The sequence below is a fragment of the Sciurus carolinensis genome, chromosome 14, assembly GCF_902686445.1.
Source record: "Sciurus carolinensis chromosome 14, mSciCar1.2, whole genome shotgun sequence".
Classification (NCBI taxonomy): Eukaryota; Metazoa; Chordata; class Mammalia; order Rodentia; family Sciuridae; genus Sciurus; species Sciurus carolinensis.
This window is the reverse complement of record NC_062226.1, coordinates 56,647,518-56,670,554: the sequence shown is the minus strand read 5'-3', so window position 1 is coordinate 56,670,554 and position 23,037 is coordinate 56,647,518. Positions and strand designations below refer to the sequence as shown.

The following is a 23,037-nucleotide window of genomic DNA, read 5'->3' as shown; positions in this document are numbered from 1 at the left end:
ACTGAGTCTTTCCTAAGGGGCTCTCCTGGTTTTTATAATTGAACCTATATCAAAACAATATGCATTCCAGGCCGTAAAAAGGTGAGGGCAGAAGTGGAAGACAACTCTGGATTCCTAAGGAGACTAATAATGCATATTACAAAGCAATTTCACTAACATCTCATTAACATGCATTGGTTACGTGTCACTCCAAGAGTATCTGGGAATTAAAGTATTTAGCATGGTGACCATTTTCCAAGTTACTATCCAAAGGGTTATAATTTTAGAAGAATAACCATGAGACTGGTTGTTCAAAGACATTGATTAGTTTTCCACTCCCATTCTGGTGAGACTGCCTACATCCCTTCCTTGAACACCTGCAATGATCTGTTCAATCCCTACTACTCCACATTTGATGTTGTTTCATTCTCCACACAGTAAAACCAGATCATGCACTTTCCTTACTTGAAATACCCTAATGGCTTTCCACTGTACTCATGATCAAACTCAGTTTCCCCTCCTCATCTCCAAGGCCTGCCTCACCACACTTGCCCCACCACAGGTCTCCTCTCTCACTTGCTCCGGACACTGATATTTTCTTTCTTTTCCTCATACCTGTCAAGCTGATCCCCATTTCAGGTTTTTGTATTGCTTGGTTCCTTTGCCTAAGAGCTTCTTAGATTTGACTCTTTCTTGTTATGGTTTGGATATGAGTTGCCCTTCAAAAGCTCTTGTTAATGAAGGAATATTTAGAGGTGGAATGATTAGATTATTAGAACTGTAACCTGATCAATCTATTCTAGTTTCAATGAACTCAGTGGATAGTAACTGCAGGCAGGTAGGACATAGTCGGAGGAGGTGGGTCCCTAGGGATATGCCCTGGGAGGGTATATCTTCACTGTGGCTCCTTCAGTTTCGCCCTCCCAGCCTCTCTGTTTCTCACCATGACCTGAAAAGCTTTTCTTGGCTGGCCCTTCCCCCATAAAGTGCTACTTTATCTTGTGCCTAGAGCAATGGAGTTGGCCCTCTGTGGACTGAAACCTCTGAAATCATGGGTCCCAAATAAACTTTCCCTCCTTCAAGTTGTTCTTGTTGGGTATTTTGTTCACAACTAGGCAAATGTTAACTAAAACATACCTGTTTGACAGGACTCAGATTAAATACTACTTCCTCAGAGAGACTTTTCTTACACCTTTCCCAGATATGATTATAATTAGCATCACTATTATAAATACTGTCTGACTACCTTTGAAATATTTATTATTATCTGAACTTACCTTGTGAATTTATTACCTTCTCCTGTTGTTGTCATTTTTACCCCAAGAAAATGTCAGGTCTATTAAGGAAAGAGCTTTTCACTTATGTTCACTTTCCTAACAATAGTACCTATAACGACCTGGTTTTAAGAAACTACTCTGAAAGTCTCCTTAGTCAGCTTTCCATTGCTATGACAAAATACCTGAGATAAACAACATTTAAGGAGGAACAGTATACTTTGGTTAATGGTTTCAGAGGTTTCAGTCCATGGAACCATTGCTTTTGAGCCTGTGGTGAAGCAGAAAACCATGGCAGGAAGTGCATGGTGGAGCAAAATTTCATAGCTCACACAGGCCTGGAAACAGAGAGAGAGAGAAAGGGAGGAAAAAGTTGAGGTCCCAATATCTACTTTGAGGGCATGCCCCCAATGACCTAACTTCCTCCCACAAGGCCTAACTTCCTGCAGGTTCCACTACTTCCCAGTAGTGCCATCAGCTGGGAGCCAGACTTTTAACACATGAATTTTTGGGGTACCCAAACCGTACCAAGTGTAAATGAATTTCCTTTGTTTCTGCATTTCTCATTTCTTTGGTCATTCTATTATCTAACATCTTATCTATTATCAGTTAAGTATGTTTAATTTTTTCCTAAGTTTATTCTATTAGTCTGTTCAGTTCACCAATCATTTTTGAAACTTCCAGCAGAAAATAATTATAGATTCATATTTAGTTTTATAAAATAATACAAAGAGATTCCACCTACTTTTACCCAGTTTCCTCATCAGTAATATCTTGCAAACACCTAGTACAATATTATAACATTGCATCAAACTATCAAATTAATACAATAAAGATACAGAATATTTTCTTTACCCCTCAGAACCCTCTTGTTACCTTTTTATATTCGCCTTCCTTCATACCCAGAACCCAGAGTTGATCCTTAACCTCTGGCAACCACGAATTCATTCCCCATTTCTGTTATTTTGTTGGTTTAAGAATATTGTATCTGTCCAGTTCCTCAGCCCATTTATTTATTGGGTTCTTTGTATTTTTGTAAAGTTTTGTAAGTTCTTTATAAATTTTGGATATAAGTGCTCTATCTGAAGTGCATGTGGAAAAGATTTTCTCCCACTCTGTAGGCTCTCTTTTCACATTATTGATTGTATCCTCTGCTGAGAAAAAGTTTTTTAGTTTGAATCCATCTCATTTACTGATTCTTGCTTTCATTTCTTGTGCTTTGGGAGTCTTGTTAAGGAAATCTGATCCTAAGCCAACATGATGAACATTTGGGTCTACTTTGTCTTCTGCTTGGTGTAGGGTCAGGTCTAATTCCTAAATCCTTGATCCATTTTGAGTTGAGTTTTGTGCAGGGTGAGAGATAGAGGTTTAATTTCATTTTACTGCATATGGATTTCCAGTTTTGCAAGCAACATTTGTTGTACAGGCTACGTTTTCTCTATTGTATGTTTTTGAGTCCTTTGTCTAGTATGAAGTAACTGAATTTTTGTGGGTTTGCCTCTGTGTCTTCTATTCTGTACCATTGGTCTGCCTGCCTATTTTGGTGCCAATATCATGCCCTTTTTGTTACTATTGCTCTGTAGTATAGTTTAAGGTCTGGTATGTGATACCTCCTGCTTCACTCTTTCTGCTCAGGATTGCTTTGGCTATTCAAGGTCTCTTATTCTTATTCAGTCATAAAGAAGAATATTATTATGATATTTGCAGATACATGGATGGAATTGGAGAATATCATGCTAAGTGAAATAAGCCAATCCCAAAAAACCAAAGGCCGAATGTTTTCCCTGATAAGTGGATGATGATACATAATGGGGGAGGGGGATGGGGGATGAGAGAAGAATGGAGGAACTTTAGATTATGTAGAGGGAAATGAGAGGGAGGAAGGGGCAGGGGTATAAAATATGGTGGAACGAGACAGACTTCATTACCCTATGTACATGTATGATTACACAAATGGTATGAATCTACATCATGCACAACCATAGAAACAAAAAGCTGTACTCCATTTGTGTACAATGAATCAAAATGCAGTCTGTAAAAATAAAAAAATAATAATAATAAAAAGGAATATTGTATCAATGGAATCATTCAATATTTAAGCTTTTGAGATTGACTTTATTTAATTGAGCGTAGTTTTCTGGAGATTTATCCAAGTTAATGTACAATTGCTACATCTAGGTTGTTGCATTTTGTATGTCTGCATTTACCACAATTTGTTTAACTGTATGCCCATTGAAGGGCATTTGTTTTTTTTTTTTTTTTTTCAGTTTGTGTTTCTATGAATAAAATTTCTATAAAGATCTGTGTATAACTTTGTGTAAACATGAGTTCCAATTTGTATGGGGTTTTCTCAAGAAAACAATTATCTGACTGTATAGTAGTTACATGTTTTGCTTTTTTGAAGAAGCTGCCAAACTCTTTCTCAAGGTGTCTCTATCATTTTATGTTCTGAACACAATGTATGGAAGATCCAGCCTCCAAATCTTTGCCAGCATTTGGTGTTGTCACTAAAATTAATTCTTAAAAATGTATCTTTCTGATTAGTATATAATGATACCTACTTGTGGTTTTAAGTTTTCATTGTCCTGCTGGCTAATGATTCTTAGCATCATTTCGTGTGCTTTTGGCTATCGGTATATTCTCTTGGGTGAAGAATCTATTCATATCTTTACTTCTTTCTTAACTTAATGACTTTATTTTAGGTGATTATTTTGATATTTCTTTATGTATTCTGGATACTAGATTTTTGTCAGATAAGTGACTAACATATTTTTCCTACTCTGTAACTTGACTTTGCATGCTTTCAATAGAATCTTTCATTAATTCTTAAAATTCTGATGAAGTTGAATTTAAAATTTTTTCACTTATGGATTGTGATTTTTATGTTAAATCTAAGAACTCTTTCCCTAACTAGCCCTAGATCTTTAAATTTTCTAAATTTTTTTATTGTTTTAAATTGTATATATAAGCCAGTAGCCCATTTTGAGTAATATTTATTTAAGTATTTTTGCCTATGGTGTTCAATTTCTCCAGCACCATTTGTTGAAAGTTTATCATTGCTCCAATATATTCCTCTTGCACGTCCATCAAAATAAGTTGGGCATTTAGTTGCGTGAGTTCATTTCCAGGCACTTGTTCTCTTCCCTTGATCTACATGTTTATCCCTCTACTACTCCCTAACAATACTGATTACTGTAGCTATGTAATATTTCTTGAAATTTACTAGACTGATCCTTCTACTTCATTTATCTTTTTCATAATTGTTCTTGCTCTTCTAGTTTCTTTGCTTTTTGTATATTTTAAAAGAATATTTTCCATAGGTATAAACAAATCTTGCTAGGATTGCAGTAGGAGTTGAATTAAATGTGTATATCAATTTGAAGAGAATTGAAATCTTTACTAAGTTGAGTCTCATAATCCATAAACACAATATATCTTTTCATTCATTTAGATATTTGATTTCCTTTCTCAGAATCTTTTTTTTATTTTTTAAAATATAAAACCAAATTATGTTTTGTTAGATTTACATTTAAGTATTTTATTCTATTTTTTGAGATTATAAATTGAATTGTATCTTTAATTTTGGTTTCCATGTGTGCATTGCTAGGATACAGAAGTATAATTGATTTTTAAAAATTTTTATCTTATATCCTTCAACCTTCCTGAATTTACTTATTATTTCTAGAAATTTTTGGAGATATCTTGAAATTGTGTAGAAAATTATGTAATATGCAAATAGTGGAAGTTTTATTTCCTCCCTTCTTTTTTTATGATTTTATATCCTTTTACTGCATTATGACACAGCCTAGAATTTTCCAGCACAATGTTGATGAGAGTGGTGAGAGCAGACATCCTTATATATGTTCCTGATCTTATGGGAAAAGCATTCAATATTTTACTAATACATCTAATGTTGACAGTAGGAATGTTTGTAGATGTTCTACATCAAGTTGAAAAGAACCCCTTGGTTCCTAATTTTTAGGTAGTTTTATTATAAATTAATCTCAAATTTGTCAAATGAGTTTTCTGCATCAATTGATATGATGATGTGATTTTTTTTTTGGTAGACTCTTGATATAATGGATGGCACTAAATAATTTTCAAATATTGAACCATCCTTTCATGCAAATTGAAAAGGTAGAAGTAAAATTGTCTCTCTTCATAGATGACATGATCTAATATATAGGAAACCCACCCACACAAATATGTAGGAATTATATTTAGGAATATATGTAGGAATTTCAACATATAAGAATTCTATACACATAAAAATCCTACTAGAACTCATAAATGAACTCAGTACAACATACAACAATCAACATACAAAAATCAGTCACATTTCTGTACTAACAACAAACAATCCAAAAGGAAGTTAAGAAAACAATCCCATGTAGAGTAGCATAAATATAATAAAATATTCAGTGTCTTAGTCACCTTTTTCACTGCTGTGACTAAAAGACTGGACCAGAATGATTGCAGTGGAGGAAGAGTTTATTTGGGGGCTCACAGTTTCAGAGGTTTCTGTCCATAGACAGCTGGCTTTATTCCTCAGGGCTCTAGGAGAGGCAGAACAACATGGCAGAAGAATATGTCAGAGGGAAGCAGCTCACATGATAATCAGAAAGCAGAGAGAGACTTCTCTTATGGGATAGAAAATATATACCCCAAAGGCACACCCCCAATGACACACCTCCTCCAACCACACCTGGGCAGCCTTCAGTTACCACTCAGTTAATACCATGAAGAGATTAGTTCACTGATTGGGTTAAGGCTCTCATAACCCAATCATTTATCCTCTGAACTTTCTTGCATTGTCTCACATATGAGCCTTTGGGGGCACCTCCAAACCATAATATTTAGGAATAACTCAACTATGGAGGCAAAATTTGGACATTGAAAGCAACAAAACAGTGCTAAAAGAAATGAAAGAAGATACAAATAAGTATAAATAAATCTTGTGTTCACATATTGGAAGATTTATTATTCAAATGTTCATATTACTCAAAGCAATCTACAGATTCAACATAATTCCTATCAAAACTTCAATGCTGTTTTTCAAAGAAATAGAAAAAAATCTATTCTAATATACTGATGGAACAATAAAAATCCAAATAGCCAAAACAATCCTAAGGGTAAAAAGCAAAGCTAGTGGCTTCACATTTCCTGGTTTTAAAACAAAATAAAAATAGTAATCGAAACACTGTGGAACCACATGAATGTAGACACATAATCCAACAAAACAGAATAGAGATCCCATAAATAAACCCCTGCCTGCATAGTCATCTGAGCTTTGAAAAGGGTGCCACAAATATACAATGTGTAAAAAACAGTCTCTTCAATAAATGATGTTGAAGAAACTGGATATACACATGGAAAAGCATGAAATTTGATCCTTATCTTACACCATACATGAAAATCAACTCAAAATCAATTAAAGACTTAAACATGAGGACTGAAACTATAAAACTCTCAGAAGAAAACATCTGGGAAAAGCTTCATGACAACTGATCTTAGCAATGATTTCTTGGACCTGATACCTAGAGTACAGGCAGCAAGAGTAAAAAGAGACAAGGAAGACTACGTAAAATTATAAAAGCTTCTTTATAGCAAAAGACACAATCAACAGAGTGATAAAAAGCATTATGGATTGTGGCTCAGTGGTAAGCACTTGCCTACCTTGTGTGAGGCACTGGGTTGGATTATCAGCACCACAAACAAATAAATAAAGTTTCATCAACAACTATTCAATTTTTTTTTATAAAAACCTCAATGGAAGGAGAGAAGCACTTACCAACCTTGCAGCTACAAAGAGAGCAACGTCCTATATCTATAAGGAGCTCCTAGAAATCACTAGTTGAAAACTCAATTAAAAAATGGGCCAAAGACTTGAATAGACTTTTCTCTAAATAAGGTATACACAAATAGAATATGACATAATGCACAAAAATACCAACCATCAAGAAAATACAAATAAAACTACAATGAGTTATAATCTCACATCTATTAGGATAGCTGTTAAAAGGCAACAACATCAACATATGAAAATAAGTAAAAAAACAGCAACAAAGCGTTGGCAAGAGTGAAAAGAAATTGGAACCATTATGTACCATTGGTGGGTATGTACCATGGAAAAGTCATTATGGAAAATTGAAAATAAAATTATTATATGATTCAGTAATCCCACTTTTGAATATTTACTTGAAATAACTGATGTATTTCAATGATGTATTTGCACTTCTGTATTCATTGTATCATTGTTCACAATAGCTAAGAGGTGAAAACAACCTAACTGTCCATCAAAGGATGACTTGATACAGAAAATGTGGTGTAATAAAACAAATAACCCAATCAATAAGTGGGCAAAGGAACTGAACAGGCATTTCACAGAAGAATAAATAAAAATGGTCAAAAAATATATGATTAAGTGCTCAACACCTCGTAGTAATTAGAAAAATACAAATTAAAATAACAATGAGATTCCATCTCACTCTAGTAAGAATGGCAAGTATTGAGAACACAAGTAGCAGTAAATGTTGGTGAGGCCGTGGGAAAAAATGTTCACTCATACATTGCTGGTGGAACTAGAAATTGCTGCAACTACTATGGAAAGCAGTATGGAGATTCCTTAGAAATCTTGGAATGGAACCACCATTTGACCCAGCTCTCCCACTCCTTGACCTATACCTAAAGGATTTAAAATCATCACATTTTAGAGATGTGGTCACATCAATGTTTACAGCAGCCCAATTTACAATAGCTAAACTATAGATCCAATGTAGGTGTCCTTCAAAAGATAAAAGAATAAAGGAAATGTGTTATATATACACAATGGAATATTACTGTGCCATTAAAGAAGAATGAAATTATGGCATTTGCAGATATATGGATGGAGCTGGAGAATATCATGCTAAGTAAAATGAACCAGTCCCCCAAATCCAAAGGCTGAATGTTCCATATGATATGCAGATACTAACACACAATAAGCACAGGGAGGGAGGAACAGAAATTCATTGAATTAGACAAAGGGGAAGAAAGGGGGGATGGGAATAGGAAAATCCTGTATAATTAATCAAACATAACTTTCCTATGTTCGTATATGTTCCACATCATGTACAACTTCAAAATGCGATCCCAATTAACATAAGGTATACTCCATGTATGTATAATATTCCAAAGTACACTCTACTATCATGTATATCTAAAAGGAACGAACTTAAAAAAAAAAAAAAGAAAGAAAATGTGGTGTATCCATACAGTGGGACATTATTCAGTCCTAAAACTCAAAGAAAATCTGCAATGTACAACAATATGGATAAACATGGAGGAACATTATGTTAAGTGAAATAAGCCAGTCACAGGACACATAGTGCATGAGTCTACTTATGTAACATAACCGAAGTAGTCAAATTCATGGAAGAAGAGGTGGGATGGGGAAGGGAAATGAACACTATTCTAATGGATAGAAAATTTCCATTCTGCAATGTGAAAAAGTTCTGGAGATCTGCTGTGCAACATTGATCTGTATTTAATAATACTGTATTATGCACTTAAAAATTAAGAGGGTGGGTATCATGTTATGTGCTTATTATGCTTAAATTATGTGTAATGAAGTCCATGCTATGATAATGCCCTTGTTAACTGGAAAAGAACGGTTTTGAAGAAAGTTTGACTTTATCCCAAAGATTTTTTTTCTCACTGATTTTAGATTACACATATGTTCACAGTGAACTCCACGAATAATTTTATTAGTAAGGAAAAACATCATTATTAATGAGCATAACTAACACCCAGATTGTCCTTTTACTACAAAAATACTGATTTTAAAAATATGGTATGGGACTTAGAGCCTTCGGTCTCATCACTTTCAAATTGCGTGACTGGGTGAAATTTCTCAGTCTTTCTATGCCTCAGTTTCCTCATATGTAAAATAGAATAACTTATGCATATTCTATGGGATATTTTAGCCATGTAAATTGGGATTAATTCACATAAATGTAATAGAGAAGTTTAGGGTGTATGAGAAGTAGTCAATAAATTATAGTTATATTAATACTTCCCACAGATGCAGTATGATTAAATCAACTAGCTTTGACCTCACGTGGAGCAGGGCTGGAAAGCAGAGTGCATGCTGAGCCAGCGTGGAAGACCAAGTCATTGCTCAGACTCTCCCCACAGAGTATTTGGTTAGATCATACCCTGATCAATATGTGGTCTGATGTATTGGAACAAAGTGGGCATATCACTTAAGAGGTATTCATTTGCAAAAATTGTCTTTAAAGATCAAGAAATATATTGCCAGATAAAAATAAGAAACAGAGCAGTTTCTCAGACTCACATAGTCATTCTTTGACAACCCGAGGGCACGTGTCTTTCTGTCTTTGTGTCTGGCTGTGTTGTGACCTTTCTCCTTTGTTCTTGGGTGGGTTCTCCTAATGACTCCAGGATGATTATGAGAAGAAGGTACAACCTCCTTTGTATGAGAAAGAAACTTTTTTTCTAGCACACACTATGTCTTTTCCTGAAGTCTGATTTGGGCTTTTTAGATATGGGGTCTACTCTTGGAGATGGAAATAAAAAATTGATTGAATTATTTCAACTAGGATTCCCTATAAACTGGAGATGGGATGAATATCTGAACAAAACTGGGGAATAATTAATAACAGGAAGTGGAGACAAATGCTTGGTATCTCCCAAGCTTATTGATTAAACCCACTTTCCCTATCTACACAGCATATGCTAGAGCAATCTATGTCCAAAAGATTAAGTTCAGGTTAATTTCTGGCATGTATCAGGCAAACATATGCAGTGTCATTGACTTCAGGAACTACTACAATCTATGTATCTCACAAGGGTCTTTAGAACTCCCTCCCAAACATTTTAGGCTAAGTTATATAGTTATTAAAATATCACCATAAATGTGGACCAAACAAATTCAACTTTACTTATTAAATGTATCCTTTTTTTCCCCCTTTTCTTGGAGCTTATAGTATATCTAAAATCTAGAATTTACATGCTGGCAGGAGATATTATAAGTTGGGTTTCCAGATATTGTTTTAAAACTTGTTTATTAGCAGATTTGAAACTGGACTGACAATTTGAATTTTACAAATGATTCTCTGCATATTACAAAATATTAAAAATATATTTAGAACTAACTGCACTGCCATTTGGAAGGAAGTGTGAAGGAACAAGAGCGGAGGTGGTGAGTGAATGTCTTTTAGTACATGATTGGACTCAGTGTATTTTAATATGCTGTGGGTGTACCAGTTAAAAGACTAATTGTTAACAGGAGAAAAGAAATGGAGACAAGTTTAAAAACAAAATGATCGAGAATCATTGATTAGTTCTCTCTCTCTCTTTTTTTGTAGCAGAAAGTGTGACTTAGGTGTTTAAATCTTGAAGTCATTTGCAGAGAACACACTTATTTTAAAAGTTATTCTTTTACCTATATTTAGTATAAAAGCAGTCACTATTCTTAGCCTAATTATTCCATTCTGCTCTATATAATTTCATTGCTCTTGGTCTGAACAGTGACAAACTAATTCTTTCTGCCCAGATTTTTTAAGGATTATCAACTCAGTTGGTGACATTTCCCCACAGACTGAATCTTAGCACCCATTGTTCAGAATACAAACTTTAGTAGGATGGAGGTATCTGCAAGGTTTAGGTGAACATCCCCAAGCTTCACCAACTTGAGGGTAAAACACACAAAAAAAACAAGCTCAAAGCAACCTCTAAACCTCTAGACTTGAATAGCACAGGCCCCTGTCATCCCAGGACGTGAGCTCCAACCCCGGAAGAGTGCTATATTCAAAGTAGCACACACTGGGTGTCTTGGAACAACAGACGTTTAATGTCTCAAAATCATGGTGTCAGTAGGGCCACAATCTTCTGAGGGCCCTAGGGAAGGACCTATTTCAGGACTTTCCTAGTTTCTGGTAACCTTACACATCCCCTGGTTTCCCACTATTCCTCTTCATGTGTTCCCCCAGTGTCTGTCTCTAAGTCCAGATTTCCCTTCTGTGAGTACACCAGTCCTTTATGATCGGGGCCCACTCTAATCACTTCTTTTAGTTTGGTTACCTCTGTAACCAAACATTATTTCTAAATAAAGTCACATTCTGAGGCCTGGGAGCTAGAATTTCAACATTTTCTTTCTGTCAGTTCCACACATAACACGTGCTTCTTACTTCAACATCTGTGGGAATCCCTAGTCATATGTGGCATAAGCCACCTGAGGTTAACGCCCAGGGTCTATTCCCCACACATTCAGGGGTACAGTGTTTAGCACAGTGCTTAGGTGACAGCTCTGTTTTAACAATTATTACTTGAATGACTACTATATGCCAGCCCTCAGAATACATTAGAAGACAAAAACGAAATGAGGTTGCCCACAAATAATCAAATAATTAGAAATGATGTTACATATTTCAAAAGATACAGACAAGGTGGAGGGGAAGAATAATAAGGGAGAGAACCCACCAACCTAGGATAGTTTCAGAAAGCCACATTGAGTAGATGACCTTTTCACCCAGACCTGAAGGATTAGAGAAAGTCAGAAGATTGAGAAAGGTAATTTCTTATTCTGGGCAGAGAAAATAGTATGTGCAAAGGCCCTGAGGCAGGAAAGAGCATGTTCTACTGAAAGTCAGATAAGATGTCTAGACTTTGCTATACCTATATTACTAAGTGATAGAATAATGCTTGATAATGATAGAATAAAGTCAACTAATTGACATAACAAAGGAAGAATCAGCATTGGATTTACTTTCCCATCACTGATGTGTCTTCCTCCTCTGTGCTGATTAATTATTAACTCCTGCTCGTCATATCTAGCCTCCTTTCTAACCCTACGCCTACTTTGCTTACTCAGACCTTTGCCACATTGCTGTGGGATTCTTGAAGCAGCTTTCCCACCTTCAGTCCGGTTCTAAAATTTATGCTTCAGACCTTAGCTTGAGGGGACAGACTGTGGAGTCTGTTCAGTTTTGTGCCTTCTGCTGAATCCACACCATCTACCACATGACTCTAGAAGGTTTCTTACTGTGATCTGCAAAGACTGCCATGGCTCAGTCTCTGTTCCTAGTTCAGAACAGTAATCTGCCATTGCTGCCATCAAACTCAAGGCAGGCTCAGCACTTTCTGCAGTCCTTTCCTTTATTAGGCTGTTTGCACCTCCAGCCCATGGTTCTATGGTTGCCTTGGTCTAGGTAAGTTTTGGCGATGTCTAATAAATCCTTTAACACCTGACGGAGGGGCTTTCTCTCCCATAATGCTTTCCCAGAACATCTTGACTAAAAAGTACATGACCCTTCTTGATGCTGCCACATGCAAAACCCCTCGGCACATTGAGAGTCAAAGATCTGGTTTGGGGGTTTTCAGGCAAACTCTGAGTTTTTATCTTTGTACAAATCCAGTACAGTGCCTGGAACATACAGGATGTTCAACAATTTTCTGTTGAATAAGGGAATAGATGATCTTCCCAAGATATAGCAAACAAATAAGCTTCACAGATTTGAAACTGTTTCATATTTTAGTAAATCTAGCAAACATTTTATTCTATCTCATTCCTTCCTTCCTTATTAAAAGACTCCCTTCTTTACCAGCAACTTCTGAGATTCAGAGGCCTCATCACACTGATTTCACCCTGCTGGAAACCACAGCTCTTGATGTTTTGAGTCACAACACTGGAGACATGGGACCTTGTTCCTATCACTTCAAATTCAACCTGAACATCCCACAGGGAAATCATAACCTCTCTGCTCTGGCTAATGGTGTTCCACACGACAGCAGCTCTAAGATTTTTCCATCTTCCTGAATTACCACAATAACCTCCAGGTGTCTTTCATTAGGATGTCCCAGTATTATGGTTCCTAATTCCATCTCCAATATTTAAAACAGGTGTCACCTATGCATTGCTCATCTCTGCATCTTTCTATTTAGTTCAGAGCAGGCAATGGCATGAGGAATGTATAAATAGACTCAGTCAAACTTTAAAGCTCAGAGATCTATTAATGCGTGTGAAGTTTGTTAAAGAATATTTCTTTTCAGCACAACATATGCATGAGATTATGTGCTCGGAGAGGGGAAGCAGTTCTTTAGGCAAAAGTGTAAGGCCTTACATCCTGTTCTTTTATGAGATAGCACCTAGCAAGATGTGCCCATTGCTGTGCTGCATTCTGTGGATATTTTAGGGACAAGTGTCAGGCATGTTTCATGAGCACAGGTGTAGTCTATTTGTGTCAGCATATGCAGAGTAAAGAAAGGTGTTGAAAGAAAAAGAATAGACACTTCTACCAATTTCAGCAAGGCTGCCATTCAGAATGACTTTTCTTGGTGTTCCCTGAACATGGCCCAGTTATGCTCCTAACTAGGACATACTGAGAATAAGTGATTCCAAATCCAGAACATCCTATTTGAGCTTTGCTTCATTTGGAATGAGGTTTAGCAAGAATTTGGTCTTATGACTACTTGTTGGAAACTTGCTTTCCAAGGTCACTGCTACTTGGGTTCAAGGGTAGGAGAAGGTCATGGGATGAGAGAGAGAAAAAAAAAAAATCAAACATGGTACTAAAAATAGTCTGGTTCTCACTTCCACCCCACAGAATTATAGGATCCTCTGCTGATAGAGTCCGGGGTGGTTTACCCTGTCCCAGAGGGCCACAGTTCTGTTGCTGTCGTGATTCTGCCACTCTCCACTTGCTGCTGCTTGCAGGAACTATCAGCAGAGCCCCTCTTCATGGCTAGCACTGACCTGGTGAGGCACATGCCTCCCACTGCATCTGGTGGCTTTGCTAGAGCAGCAGCTGTACTTTAGGTGAGATGGAAAAGGTTTTAATCCCACAAGAGTTATGCATTTTAATTCTTTTTGGACACAAAGAGGGTATCCTTGATTGCCGTATTTTATTAAGTTCCTTTCCCTAGGAAGCTAAATCAAATTTTCAAGGGCATTTATTACAAAAGGTCTTGGGTAAAACATTCTTCCCAGCCCAAGGTCAGCCCATATTCCAGAGTTGAACCCAGACACATTTTTTTTTCTTTGTGCCTCTCAATGAGTTGCCTAAGCAGCTGTGATACTTTGGAAGAAATGGGTCCCCCTTTTTTAAAAAGAGTCTTAAGCATGAGTCCTGAAATTTTTTGAAATTTGAAATTTTCCCCTAAAATTTCTCCCACATGTTACTGTTCTATTTTTGTTGGAGTGTAGAGAATATCTATAGTATAAATACCAACCTAGAGTTTAAAAAGTCATTGATAATCATAACAAATCTAAAATCTTTTTGACTTTTAAAATCTTGAAATAGTTTCAAACTTAGAGAATTAGTTGCAAGAATAAGAATAGTGCAGAAAACCACCCAAATATCCCTTAAACTTGGTTCACCCATTATTAACATCTCACTCTTTTTACCTCAGCAGTTGACAGAAAGAGGGAGAAAGGGAAGAGAGATTTTTTTTTTTTCTAAATTGTTATTTGTGGTTGAGTTGGGCATACTCTTTGCATTCAAATACTTCAATGTGAATTTCATTAAAAATAATCATAATACAGCTATCAACCTCAGTTAAATTAGTATTGATACATCTAATAAATTCATGGTAGACCAAATCTGTCATCTGTATTTTAATTTTTCAGTTGGCCCAATATGCCCTTGATAGCATTTTTTCCTTTCTATGATACTGGATCTGGTCTAGATTCATGCATAGAATTTAGTGGTCATGTCTCTTTCCTTTAATCTGAAATAGTACAGCATTCTTTCTTTGTCTTTCATGATCCTGACAATCTTAAAGAATGTGATCACCACATCACTTTTTAAATAATTATTTCTTTTGGGGATTTGCTGTTTTTTCGTGATTACATTCATATTACATAGTCTCAGGGGATATATCTGGACATACACAATGGTATTCAGTGTATCTCTTGTGATATTAATTTTGACCAAATTGTTGCCTGATTTCTCATCTGTATAATGAATTATTATTTTTTCTCTTGAACTTCACAAGCAGTTTGTGTGGAGATGCCTCAAGATGATTCAAATATCCAGCCCTTATCAAAATTTAGCAGCCATTGATGTTTATAGCATGCTTAGGAGCTCTAACACATGATCCACATTTACCAACTGGCTTTTAGCAACCTACAGGAAATGTAGATGCTCCTTTCTCATCTTATTCTTACCCTGCCCTAGTCGTGAAATCAGCCACAAACTTGGAGTACTTTTAGTGGTGAGTAGAATGAGAGACCAAGATCTGGGCTTCAGGTGTGCCCAGCTGGCGTGTGTTTGCTTTTTGATGCTTTTAGGAGACAGAGTTTGGAAATATCTGAATGTTTACAGACAACTGCATTCACCAACCTACACATATACTTTCATACACACATATGTATGCATGTATGCTCACATCTTAGAAATTATAAGTTCAAATAAACTCCTCCAATTGCAGTTTGCCACAGTGGGATACCTCATTGCTTTTCCCCTTCCATGGTTCCATGCTTCCATGTTTCTTCTTCAGTGAGAAACCTGGCTCCCAACAACAATACATTTATTTATTTGCTTATTCATTTGTTTATTTTTTTCCATCTAAACTTGTTTCAGATTTGAATTATCCATCACCTTTTAACTACAACAAATGGCATAACACTTTCGAAGTATAGCTCCATTCTTCTCTTGCACCAAGTCTTTAATTTCCTAGTCATAGGAGTCACAAATGCTTAAATGATATCAAATTTCCAAACCTATGATCTTCTCCTTAACAATACTGTTGTACAAAAATGACTCTGGGATATTGATTTTGTTACCAGGCAGAATGCTGGGGATGAATATCACTTTTTTTCCTGTGCCAACATGAACAATTATTTTCAAGGGGAGTTTAGAATTGATGTGAGAATACTGAGTTGTAGATAAGATATTCTGTACCCCTCAAAAGCTTTAGAAGTGAGATCCTAAGGTGCATAAACCAAATTATAATTTTATAACCATTCAAAAATTTTAACCTGGCCTTTACTTTTTTTCTTCTACATTTCTTCTAGTAAGGTCCAGATTGGCATATAAACCAGAGATGTAGCTTGCATGTAAATGGGAATAGAATAGTTTAAATGGAACTTGCCTATGCATGTTAATAATTTTAGTAGTACAGTAGTTCCCTCATCTGCAGGAGATACATTCCAAGACTTCCAGTGAATGCTTGACCTGTGGATAGTACCAAATTATATATACTTTGTTTTTACCTATATATGCATACTTATGATAGAGTTTAAAAATTTACAAATTAGGCCCAGTAGCAGATTAACAACAACTAATGATACAATAGTTCAATTATAATAATATACTACAATAAAAGTTATTTAAAATGTGTGAATTATTTATTTCCAGAATTTTTTATGTAATATTTTTGGACCACAAATTGACCATGGGTAACTGAGACTGTAGAAAGAAAAGTTGTGCACAACACATACTTTGGGAAACACCGCCTAAAAGTAATGCAGAAAATTATTTTGATTTTTTTTTTCTGGTAGAAAAGTAGACTACAGTGTTGGTCAAAAGGCTCATGTTTGAGAATTCTCAGGATCAGGAGAACATAGACTGGTGATCAGGAGCAGCAAAACTTAGACAGGAGATGGATCTTGTTCAAGAAAGAGGCTGAAGATAAAAGCCCAGAAGCTGAAGTGAGGACATGAAGTTGAAGGTTATAGTTAGTAAAAATAGGAACAGATCAAGAGGTTTGAAATTGGGATGGAAGGTAAGGGAACAGACCAAAGTCTTCAAACCTAAACCAGGACAGCAGTACAGGATTCCTTTATATTTGGCATGGCGACTTAGTACATGAATGACTGGTCTGGGTGAAAAAAAAGAAAAGGTCAAGGGAAGCATTTCTGAATGCTTCATCACACTAGAAGTTGTGCTTTACTAACAGCAGTAGTTATTTCTACCCGCTTAAGTCCAGCGTGGCATCTAAAACTTTACCCACCGCAGACTTCCAGAGAGTGAAGCCCCTCCAGGGTGTCAGCAGGCAGCTCCCATCAGTCATTGGCAGAGAACTAGGTTTCCTAAGTTCCAGAACACATGGGCCTGAGCTCTAGTGATTAGGAACAGAAATAGACAAGATTGTATAAACGCAGATGGTGTACTTTAAAATCTGAACTATAAACAACTGCCGTCAGGGAGAATATAATCTCTTTGATTCCAGTTGAGGGAGATCACAAGTGACAAGAGAAAGGATCCAGGACCTAAAAAGAGGCATTTCCCTTTTTCAGTTCATGGTGAAGGCTTGCACCCAGGTGAGGAGGAACTGGGATTTGCAACAGTGTCATTCTTCAGTCAGATGAGTTTATGTTTAATTATTTAATAAGGAGTATATTTATTTTGTTGACTTGCTTGTCTATAGTTTCCCACCCCTACTATACTTCAGCATCCTTGAAGGCAGGGACCTATTGCTTGCTATTACACACATCACCTTGACCTTGGTCTGTTTGGGGTGCTGTAACAAAATACTGTAACTGCATGATATATAAACAACAGAAATTTACTTCTCACTGTTTTGAAGGCAGGCAAGTCCAAGATCAAGGTACAAAGAGACACAGTGACTGGGCAGGCCTACTATCTGCTTGATGGATGGTCCTCTTTTCTGTGTGTTCTCCAGGGCAGAAGGGACGAGGCAGCTCTCTGGGGCCTCTTTTAAAAGGACTGGGTCTCTTTCATGACTTCGTCAATCTTCCACCTCTCGTCACCATCACATTGGGCCTGGGTTTCAACATGGAATTTGGGAGGGACACAATCATTCAGTTCAGAGCACCTTGCATAGTCCCTGGCACACACGAAGAGGTGAGAAAAATAATGCTTACTGCTGAGATTTGTGCTGGGAATAAAATGAATGCAACATTTAGAAAGAGTTGAACTTTATTCCTGGCCCAGAGTGAGTATCAATAAATAATGATGCCCCCCTTCTGCCCTCCCCAAGTTTAGCACTCATATAGTTAAAAATACGAAGACATCGAATTCCTAGGAATAAAATTGAAGCAGAGTAGAGAAAAAGATTGCCATTGAGGTTTGGGAGCTTTCTGAAAGAAGAGGAATATTATTTGTAAATATCTATGATACATCAAAACACTCCAATATCCTAAGTGAGTATTAATACCTTTCTAATCTGTCTTGTTATTTTTTAAGGCAGATTACTAACAGAAGGCTAGGAATATAGGATATATTATGCTAAAAAATTAATCATACTATTTAACAAGCTATGAATTAGAGCCAGAGTTCTGAACCTCCATACTGAGCTAATTATTATTTTTTCCAATGAAAATATACATTCGTTTCGCAATGATTTAGCTATATTTCATCAAAGCTAAAACATATAAATTCCACTTTCTGGTCTCCTTTCAGGAAGCTTGTTATGAAGGGGTCTCCTAAACTCTATCAACAAAAGTTCTGTTTTTAGAGAAAAGAAATTCTGATAGATCACTAAATAAGCAACAAAATTCTTTTTACTCTATCAGCTCAAGAACTGTGGGATGAACCACTAAATAGCACTGCATTCCTTAGTTACCTTTCACAGGTAAAGGGAGGTCATGTTATTTTAAGGAAAAATAAATTAGTGACAATAAACTACAATATTTGTTAATCATGTTTTGGCCTCAATACCCTCAGAAGAAAAAATATACAATATAAAATTAGAGATATTTCTGTTTCAAAATGAAATGAATCAAAGGGATACTTGTATAATCTTTGGGTTTATAATTGCAAATGCTGAGCTTAAAGAAATTAGTCAGACAGACTCCTAGGCAGAAGTGAGCAACAGACTCTGTCCAATACTCATTTCTTAAACCGCCAAGTCCACTAGTCTTCCATTTCCATGATTTCTTTCTTCCTCTTGGCCTACTTTTCCCTTAGAATGATTTTTCCCAACCTCCCTGCCATCCAGTTTTTGCTCTGGGATAAGATTCTTTACCAGATGGCTCGGAGAGTGAAGACTAAAATAAGTTAAGATCATTCTTGAAAATTTTGCATTGTTTGTTTCCATTATTGCTAATAATATGAGCTTGTTTTGTCACGGTTTTTTTTGTGTGTGTTTTTTTTCCTCACACACTGTGCAAACATTCACTCCAAAATAAAATTTCAATCAAGACTATTCTCCTCGTGGTGACCAGCAATAAGCAGTTTTTAGGCACAAAGAGGGAAATAGTCTTCTCATGGCCCTCTATAGATTTCTCTTTGCCAAGTTATTGAAATGAGGAGAGAATGAGCTGATAGGGCCCAGGGTGGCCAACTTAACACCCTTTAGCCAGTACACATGCTTTCCCCATGTACAGAGTGATTCTTCCAACAAGGTCAATGAGTCCTGCGGTGGGAAGGAATGTCACTGTGGCAGAGCTTATTAACCCTACCTGGCAGGTGCTCAGAAGGTCCTAGTTCTTATTTAGAAGCAGAAAAAGGAAAACTATACCCACTGATATCATGGGGATTTTCCTCACCTGATTTCCAGACTTAGAAAAAATATTCATTCTCCCTCAAATTGAGACAATAATAGACATGAAAATCTTTCATATCTGTTGTTTTATGGCCCATGGTATGCCAGGTACTGTAGAGAGATTGTAGACTCAGGGACAAACAGAACAGTCAGTTTTTGATCTCTACTGGAGAGATGCACAAGGTGTTCCAGCTCAGCGCTGGGCCTTCCTCATTAGGAACAAGTTCCTTCCCTCAATCAATAACTAATTCTTGATTATCTACTGCGCCCTGGAAATCAGTTCAGTCTTTGTGTAGGACACAAATGCACATAGACATACCCTCAAATAATATTCAGAATAAGTGGAGAGCCAAAATACATAGAGAAATGTTAAAAGATAAATTAGTAGTGAAAGGAAGTATTGAGTTCTGATGTTCTGGAATGTTCTATATCTTGATCTAGATAGAGGTGACACAGGTCTCTACATATGTAAAAATTCATCAAGATATACAACAAAGATGTGTGTATTAAAGATAAAAAGATAACACAAGGGATTTTTTGATTCACATTTATATATGTTCTCACCAAATTCCAAAAATGGTTCAAACCTTCTTACAAAGATATGCACAATTGTCAGATTACAAAGTAAATATGAAAGAAAACTGAAGGAAAGAAAAATAAAGACAGGAAATAAAAATAAGAAGCCACAGCTAATGCTATTGCCCCCAAATTTATGCCATTAAGCCTTATTTGCTACTTGTGGTGGGCTGCAATTCTGGCTCTGAGCCTATGAAAAGAAGGAGCCATGACTCATAATGACCACAGGAGGAGAAACAAAACAGCTCAGGAGAAGCCCAACTATTCTTGGTTTTGAGAACTGAGAGACATTTTTCCCATGTGTCTTCACTGGAAAGGACGCTGTGAAATATATCAAACCAAGTCCTCAACAACCTCCATAAAACAAATCTGATAGTGCTTTCTGTTGGGTTGTTTCATATAAAGAATTTTTATGTGGGCCAGTGATTTAACAGAGCACTGTCCAGCAAGAGCAGTGACACAGGGTCTAAAATGAAACAGACTATCATTCAAGTAGACTAGACATTCTCATAGCTTCAAAGCAGGTGATCAGCAATGTGGTCTAGAAAAATCCAGAAAGGCTTCACCCCAAAAAGGAGATATTTAGCTAGGTTTTGAACAAAGACCAGGAGACATAAGTTGACAGGAAACAAGAAGTCAGTCCTAGTAGCAAGGGGCAAATGCAAGGTTAGAGGCAGAAGGAAAAAAACATGAAAGAAAGCAAGTAGGCCAGACTGGTATACAATTAAAAAACAAAAAATGAGCAAGAAAATTGAAAAGATAAGTCGAGGATGGACATTGGAGGACACCTAAGTCAGGCTAAGAGGTTAAATCTTCATTTCAGAGACAGGGGTGAAGGTACACTAAAATACTTGGGTCTGCCGGACAGAGGCTGTTAATATTTAGGAAGATCAAGCTAGCTGACTTCGGTTGGATATATTAGAAAATTAAGAAGGAGAAGTAGTTAGAAGTCTCTTCTCCAAGGCTTCTAGTCAATGCTTTTGTGATGAACGGTAGACAATTTGCTTGGACACAAAGTGAAATTATTGGCCAAAGGTAATTGTCCCTGAGGCAACAATGAAGCCACACCCGTAACCACCAGTAAGTTCCCTCTCCTGGGCCATGGCTTAAATTTAGCCTGTGGTTTGAAACGACAACAAAAAGCAGCTTAGAAAGTCAGGGAGGAAGTTTTGGATCTTTCTCAAAGCAACATGGAAAAGAAGGGAGAGATGGAAAACAAAATATTTTGGAAGGAGATGGAAAAGATGACCTACTCGTAGCACCAAATGCATACAGGGTGAAGGAATGTTTACACTGAAAACCAGAGAGCAGGGCTGCCGCCTGGCCTCCCCACTGGAAAGAAAAGATGTGGCACAGGCCACATCTGTATAAAGGGGACATTACTCCCTCACATGGCTCAGGCTGCTATTTGTTGGAGGGACACTCAGGGGCTCCAACTGTCCTTTCTTTAAAGAGAAAGGCCGTCACCCTGCTGTTTCTTGGTCCAAGTCCTGCTGACAGCCCGTTGGAGGTACATACCTCGCCCTGTGCAGTTCCTTCATTCCTTTGCTGTGTTTGCAAAGCCAGCACGCCTCACTGGGCATATTCACTATTCTATACCTCACACAAAACCCTCAGATTCTTTTCTGAAATGCCTTTGTGTCTCTGAGTGTACTTGAACCTCCAGGCCAATGATCAGGAGCCTCTCTCTCAGCACCTGAAGAAAGTTTAAACAAATGCAAAAGCACATGAACCTTGCTTCTGCCCTGATCTGCTTGACTAATGATGTGTATATTATTTTTGTGTGTGTTTAAAAAAAAAAAAGAAAGAAAAATTCTCCCTCTGTCTTTGGAAATGAACATGACAAGAGGCTCCACCTGCTGGTCTAGGGGGCTTCCAAAAAGCTAAAACTCATGATAGCAGACTGGAAATAACCTGTGCTCTTAGTCTTCCCACACCCTCATTGGTGGCTTGGAAAGAAAATACCAGGCCACAGTGCCAATGGGCATGGCTTGGTCTCTTTAGGTCTCCATCTATTAAAATAGTCTGTAGATCTAATACTTTTGGTGTCATGGAAAGAGCACTCGACTAAGAGGCCAAAGCCGGAGTTCTCATTCCAACTCCACCACTCGCTATTATAGTGACACTGGACAAATGCTTACTTTCTTTACTCTTCCATTTTATCAGCTGTACAATGGGAATTACAGTCCTTTTCCTCACCTTGTTTCAGGTTAGTGTTGAGAAGCAAATTGAGATCATTAAGGACATGGACAATTTTGCAATCAGAAAGGTCTGTGCAAACAAGCAAAAGCTGTCACTTAGCTGAGCGGAGCTTCAATGTGGAGAAGAGCTTGAGGAAGTCTCCTTCCGGAAGGAAGCTTTCATGTGACTCTGATTTCTGATTACAGTCTTCCATCTTTGTTGACAAAAGGAGATTCTTCAAGCTGCAGTCTTAGTGCGATGTTGCGCCCAGTGTATCCCAGATTGTTGTTATTCTGCTTCCCTGGGTGTGGGAGCTGGTGGGAAGAAGGAGCCAGGACTGATGGTAATAAATCAACCTGAGGGCAGTCCTCTGACCTTCACATCCCGTGAAAGGTGAATGATGGCGAGGGTCCCTTTCTCTTACATTTGTACATTGGCGTGTTTCCACCTCACCAGCCACATAGATATGAGGACTGGCAGGGAGCCTGGAGATTACATAAGGCAACCCTCACATTTGGAGGGTGAGCAAGGGCAGCTTGGAGTCTGGGGTAGTCACTCAAAGCTACTCAGCTAGCCG

The 23,037-nt window shown here is 37.2% G+C and overlaps 1 long non-coding RNA gene across 1 annotated transcript in view; it reads right to left on the bottom strand.

Annotated features, from left to right (window-relative positions):
• The window catches only part of LOC124964857 (uncharacterized), a 119,450-nt gene extending 96,767 nt beyond the window's left edge, over positions 1–22,683 (bottom strand). Inside the window, exon 1 of the long non-coding RNA XR_007105041.1 lies at positions 22,479–22,683. This is a non-coding gene — a long non-coding RNA (uncharacterized LOC124964857). The remainder of the gene's footprint in view (positions 1–22,478) is intronic.
• Between the last annotated feature and the right edge of the window lie 354 nt (positions 22,684–23,037).